This window comes from Fukomys damarensis, unplaced genomic scaffold (assembly GCF_012274545.1).
Source record: "Fukomys damarensis isolate Sample0158 unplaced genomic scaffold, DMR_v1.0_HiC HiC_scaffold_35, whole genome shotgun sequence".
NCBI lineage: Eukaryota > Metazoa > Chordata > Mammalia > Rodentia > Bathyergidae > Fukomys > Fukomys damarensis.
The window spans coordinates 53,496,652-53,503,568 of NW_022900947.1; positions in this window are offsets into that span (position 1 = coordinate 53,496,652).

Genomic DNA, 6,917 nt, shown 5'->3' on the forward strand with positions numbered 1-6,917 from the left:
GAGCCTTGACAAGTACCCAGAGTCCAGGGCTCATGAATTGGAATAGGTCTAGTGTCTGTTTGCCTCAAAGCAGACAGGATTTGCTGAAGCTGAGCTAGTGACATCATTTGCCTGAAGTCTACCTTGGTTTTCCTACTGATGAAGATGCAGTTTCTGTGGATGGTTCTCTCATACAGGAGTTCAAAGGGAGACAGACCTTTCAACCTGGGCACATTTCTGGCCTGCACAGGGCCACAGGTAAGAACTGTTTCCAAGGTGCATTATATTCTTCTGCCTGCTTAAGCAAGTATCTTTTGAGTATCCCATTAGCCCACTCTACCTGGCCTGAAGACTGGGGGCCCCAAGCAAAGTGAGGCTGATATAAATTCCTCAAATCTTTTGAAAATCCCAGGGTAACAATTTAGTGGAAGGTAGGCCCACTGTCATTTTGGAGATTCTGAGTAACTCCAAGCCAAAAATTTCTCACAGACAAGGATCTTGACCACTTTTCAGGCTTTTTCATTTTGGATTGGAAGCAATTCTATACACTAGTGTAGCATTGTAGTGGGAATAACATGTACTGGCTATATCAGTGTTTTGGCACGTGGGTAAATTCAATTTTCATCTTCCTCTGCATAACTGCTTCAATATTGCACTCCTGTAGTTGTATTCAGGCATTGGGAGGATTGGTACACACACACACACACACACACACACACACAAACACACACACACATCACATTCTGTTGTGTCAGTTCATCTAGTACTTCCCCTAGAAAGGATTTGGTGACTGAAGTAAGGGTGTTTTTTCTGTCCTAGATAACAGATATCATGGATACTCTTAATTACTTTCCACGCTGATCCTCCATAGTAAGAAGTGACCCTTGGGGGTAGCCCATAATCCTTTAGAATTAAGGGACCATCTTGGTTGTTGGCAGGTAGAATTTCCTTATCAGAATTAACAGACACATCTAGTAGAGAATAGACTAATGGAGCACAAGATGGTGCACTCTAGCTGCTGACAAATGGCTGCTTCTGCAGCTTCTTTGGCCTTTCTATTGCCCACATCCATAAAGTGTGCTTCTCCCTGATGCCTTGGGCAGTGAATAACTGCCAACTTTTGAGGCACATGGATAGCTTCCATGAGCTCTAGAACTTCTGCAACATGAGAGTCCTGTTGGAGATATCAGGTCCCATTCGTTCCAGATAGCATGGGCATGAACCATGTGAAATGCATAGTTGGAGACAGTATAGATGTTTACTCTCTTATCTCTTGTCAATGTCACACTTTAATGGAAACAATCACTTCTGCCTTTTGAGTGCTTGCATTGTAAGGTAATGACTATGACTCCCACGTGGCTAATCACTAGATACCCTGCCTTTCTAAGTACCTTCTGAATGAAGGAGCTGTTGTCAGTGTTAGCTCATCCTCTGCATTACTGAGAGGATGATTAGATAACCTTGCCCTCAGCTTTTGGGTCTGGATAAGGACCTCTGTGCAAGTGTGATCACTTTTGCCCCATTCTTGAGGATTAGGCTGCAAAGTTGGAGGATTAAGCTCTAACAATTTTCTATATTTACATTTGGGCCTTCCAACAAGATAAGCTGATATTTGAGAATTAATGCATCAGAGATCTAGGGGTAGATTGGGGCATTAACAAGCTACCCAATGCCATGGGGGAACTTGATTACAGGAGTCCTTCCTTGGCTGAACTTATGAGCATCCAGAATTAGTATGCTTGCTGCTGCTAAGCTCACAAACAGCCTGGATATCCTCTGGCCACAGGAACTAGTTCCTTGTAAACTAAGCTATCAACTGATGCATAGGCACTAGTACTAGGTAAGAACTCCCAAAGCCAATATCAGTGTTTCATCAAGAAGAGAGCATATTTATTTTGAGTCATGACTCCCAGATCAGGGACCTTTCACAGGACCTCACTGAAGAACTGAAAAGCCAGTTAAGCCCCTGGCTTCCAGACAAGGAAGTGGTTTCCTGCATCCTAGATCTCACATTCATAAGTGGATCCTGAAAGGCCAAGAGGTCCTGAGTTTCTTGTGTCAAGAGAACACAAAATGAAATTTTCTTTACTATCCAAAACATAAAAACAGCTGGTTGAGGTCAGAATCTGTGTCAACAAGTTGTAGGACTGGGCATGAGCAGATCCCCTGCTACCACTGCCCCATTAAAGAGGTCTAGAACCAACCTTTGCTTGCTGGGGATTTAGCTATTCAGTTGGGTGGCCTGCCTTGCAAGCGCAAGGGCTGGAGTTCAATCCCTGGTACCAAAAAAAAAAAAAAAAAAGAACCAATCTTTGCTTATTAAGCCCCTTTCACTCCATTGATAGGCATATTTTAGGTACTGAGAACCTCTTGTAAATGTCCCTCTCCCATTAAAAGACTTTGAATCAATCTCCACTTGTTAGGCTCCTTTCACTTCAATGATAGGCATATAGGTATTGAGAACCTTTTGTCCATATCCCTGTTTGTGTAGTCCCTGGAGAGAAGAAGAAAGACAGTGGGGTCTTTGAGATGAACCCAAACTGACAAAGCTGTCTTTGCCTTCTGCATTGTGCTTTCATTAATCCATACAGCTGTGTCCACCTATAATTCCTGGAGGAAAAGAATTTCCATGGAGTTGCATCTATGAGGGAGCAAGATTTGAACTTGAGCTTTGCACAGTCAATCTCTTTTCATCAATGGTGCCAGGGTTTCAAAGATTATTAGAAATGAATAGACAAGATACAAATCTTTCTAGTTGTGTGTCACATGTAGAGAGGAGTATCTTTCCATAGAGTATCCTGAGACACCCTGGACTATAGCCATGCATGTAGAGTGTTGGCCAGGAGATAAGGTAAGGACAGAAAGCCTGGCACCTGAATTAATGTGAAAATCAATGAGCCTGTTCCCTAGTTTTAAATCAGCCTGAGACTGCATTATCTCAGAAGGGCCTGAGTATGGAGCCCTGTGGACATTCACTGGAGTGTCCCTGACCCTGAATGAGCACTTCCACTTGTCCCTGAAGCAAGTGGTGCTTGGACTGAGAGGTTTACATTAGTTCCCCTACTGTTAGGGGCAGTTTTTTTTTTTTCTAAAATGCCTTGGATTTTTGCAATGATAGGAAAGTTTGTGCTTATTATGTGGGTGGTCTTAAAGAACAGCCACTGCTTCCTGATGAACCTTTCTTTTGTCACCTGTTCTGTTCCTATTGTAAAAGAACTTCATCTTGTAGACGATCATCCAGTCATAAATATTCTTGTTGGGACTGATTTTCAACCTTAAAAATTTGCAGTAAATATCAAAGTGGGATTAGGTAATAAATCTGTTCTTGAGTATGATATCCCTCTCAAGTATTAGAGTCTATGAGTGTACATTTGGGCATAGTGTCCTTGAGTTTTTATAAAAATACTAATGGGTGTTTCTTTTCTTTCCAAAAATATCTGTCCCAGTGTAGCATAATTTCCTGGCTTGATTATTACTGCCTTTGGTCCTTCTTCAATGCAATAAAAAAGAGTAAAAAAGGCATTTCTCCAAGGAATATTTGATAATTTCAGTGGTGCTTGAAAGATGGACAGGCCTCCCTCCACAGAAGCACATGGGGCCTCACTAACTTCACCTGCTTCATTTCTTGTCATTCTATGGCTCTTCTAATAGGTATTTCCTATTCTCACTGCAGTGCCCAGAACTCTTTCCCTTTTTCCAGAGTTCAGAGTCTTATTTATGAAGAACATTATGTCCTTCCAAGTAAGTTTGTTGAGAGAGGTGATTGTCTTGAAAGCAAAACATCCAGCAGGATCATCTGTGAAAGTCCCCAGATCTTGCTGAATTTCTCCTATCTCTGCGCTAGTGAGTACAACTGGTGTGGGCTCTGCTCTGAGACTGGTATTGAATGGCACCAAGTTAGCTACTAAGGCATTGAACCAGATTTCAGAAAGGGGATGGTAGGGCCCTTATCTGGGGTTCTCTCTGGATTTTTTCCTCTGTTGAATCCCTGAGACTGAGTCTCTCCCCACTGGGACAAGGGGATGGGATTGGTCCCAAAGCAGCTAACTGAGGAGGGACAGTGGAACATTGAGAGATCCCCTCAGGGTGTTTTGTGAGAGCAAGGAACAACTGGACATGAACTACTTTATTCTACTCCCCATACTTTTTGTAAAACAGGTTCAACTGGCATATAGTATTGTGAATTAGAGTTAATTTTGTCATTGCTGAGAAAAAATACCTGACACCCAAAGTTAAAGAAATAAAGATTAATTTTGGCTGACAGTTTGTATAGGCTTCAGTTCATATTTTGCTGGATCTGAGACAGGGTGGCATCACAGAAGAGAAACAGTTCATGGTGGGCAGAAGTCAGGAAGGCCACAAAGATTTGGAGAGAAAGGAAAAGCAGCAGCCTGCCTCTCCCTTTTATTCCTTCCAGACTACCCACAGGCTACTTTGTGTGGTGCCACCCACAACAAGGGTATGTCTTCCCATTATACACACTCACAATTGTGCAAAACCAATCAGTGGACTAATTTTATAAGAACACACCTTCAACCTAAGCATCATATGCCCAAGATCCAGGCATCTCTGAAAGGCCATCCCCACTCCATGACTGTATAAGACTTTGGGGGAATATCTAGAAACAAGCCGTAATTCCTCCTCCTAGCTATGCTTCTCAGTCAGCTAAGGGGTATACTGGCCAGGCATTGGTACAATAAAGTATTAGAACCCTCTTCCTAAAACTTTGGGGATCTAATTCTCCCCTGTCTTCAGAGAGCCAATAGGACTGAGCATGGTAGAATAATAATGGGCTGGTTCCCACTTGGAAAAGGGAGAGAAAGAAAAACTTGGTGTGAGGAAAGAGATACAGCACTGTCTATCTCATCAGGAGGGCCAAGTGCGGGTTTGATCTATCATCCTACCCTCCCTTACCACAATTGGATCTCATTCACAGTATAAACATGCATGGGCTTGGATCCATAGGAACAGGAATAGATCAATTCCCATTTCGCAAGAGACAAAGCACTCTCCATCTTTCTAGGAAACCAAGTAAGGCATTGTTCTCCCAGCTTGGATCTACTTCTCACAGTCAGGGATCGAATGCAATATACCCATACATGAGCTTAGAGCCAGCCTTGTATAGGGAAAGACGGACTGTGTAAAAGCAGATAGAGAACATTCCATATCACTGGGGATCAAGTGCATACTTGATAGCCCATCCTGACTCCTCTTCCCACAATCAGGGCTCATGTGCACTATACCCACGCATGGGCTTGGAGCCAGTCATTTCCACTTTTGTCTTTTCTCCTCTGGCAATCTGACTGGGACCCTGGTAAATCCTCTTGTATCCCCAGTAATGATGCCTCCACCATGACTCAAACACAGAGAGCTCCCAGAAGACCCTTTCTTTTCACAGGGTTAGTATAGCTGTTAAAGCCATATTCAAAAGTGAATGAAGTTTTGTTTTTTTTTTCCTTGGCTTTCTTGTTCCTATAGGGAAACCAGGATATGCAAAGTCTATCTAGGGACAGCTTGAGTTTCTGGGCTTGCTATCTAGTTATATCCCAATAATTTGAATAAAGAAGTTCCAAGATATAGAGTAAGAAAAGAGGCCCCAGACAAATTGCTTCCTATATTAGCCCAATCTTTCTTTAGGTTATGAACCAAATTGTCAGGGATAGCAGTTGCTGACAGAACAAATGGAAGGTGAGAGGGAGGAGATGGGAGGGGTCTGGCTATGGAGGTCCTCACTCCAAGGCCCAGTTATTTCTGGGTAGACAATGGCAGAAAGGATAGGCTAAACTGGAACATCTCAGCCTGTGAAGATCTCTCATCTCTGGGATAAATAGAGGCATGTAGTGGCCCATTAGACCTTTGTTCCCCAGGTCAAAGGAGTCTCTGGAATATATGTGTGCTATCTACTGCAACACCAAGGCGATGCTCCTCAGTCGCAGGACAATGCTATATTTTATTTAAAATCTACTCTGAAACATTTTATGTCTAAGTATCTACAACACACCTATGAAACTCAAAAGTTAAAGACTGTACCCGATGCTGGGCAGTCACAAATTACACATTTATGAAAGTACAGATGCTGGTCCCCTCGTTACCTTACACATATAAATGCTTAGAGCCACAGTGAGGGTGGGAAGGACAAGGAGGCTGAGGCTTTTTAGAGATTGAGAGAGGGGACCTTCTCAGTTTTAGATCTATACACTTTACCAAGAAACTTGGGCAGCATGGACTATCATCTGATTGACCACTTGCATCTCCATGGGTTAGAATATAATCCCAGCCACCCAAAAAGGGAGCAAAGGCCTCAGGCTGACTGAGTTTATGCCCTCTTCAGAGAGGGAGAGGGAGTGGAAAAGGTGGGGGGGGGGAGAAAATTGGGGGAGAGGGGAGAGAGAGAGAGAGAGAGAGAGAGAGAGAGAAACACTTGCCAACTCTTTTCATATTATCTGGGACATTTAAAAGAAAGTCCACTAGAGGGACCACAAACATTAATTTTTACCCTTTTAAAAGTTGCAAAATATCCCCATCCTCATCTCTCCTCAGGACAAAAATTTTGAGGCACTATTGAAATAAGGCACTCTGTTAGTGAAGTGTGACCACTTGGGATCTCCAGACAGTCCTTTGATCACACTGAGTGGGAGCAAAAATCACCTCTATTGCCATTCTCTTCAAGGGATTTAAATAACCTTGAAAGCATCAAACAGAAGCTTACTGTTATTTTTACACCTTTATGTTTTTATGGGAAGGGAAAACAGCAACCACAGTAACTGGGGGGAACACTAACTAATCTAACCATAATTACATAAGCAAAGGTGCAATGAATGGAGGAGCAGGAGATTTGGTCGGGTTTCCTGAGATCACCTTGTTCTGGTGAATTTGCATTACAGTACTGACTATAGTTACAATATATCTTTATCAACAAATGTAGTTACACATTAACC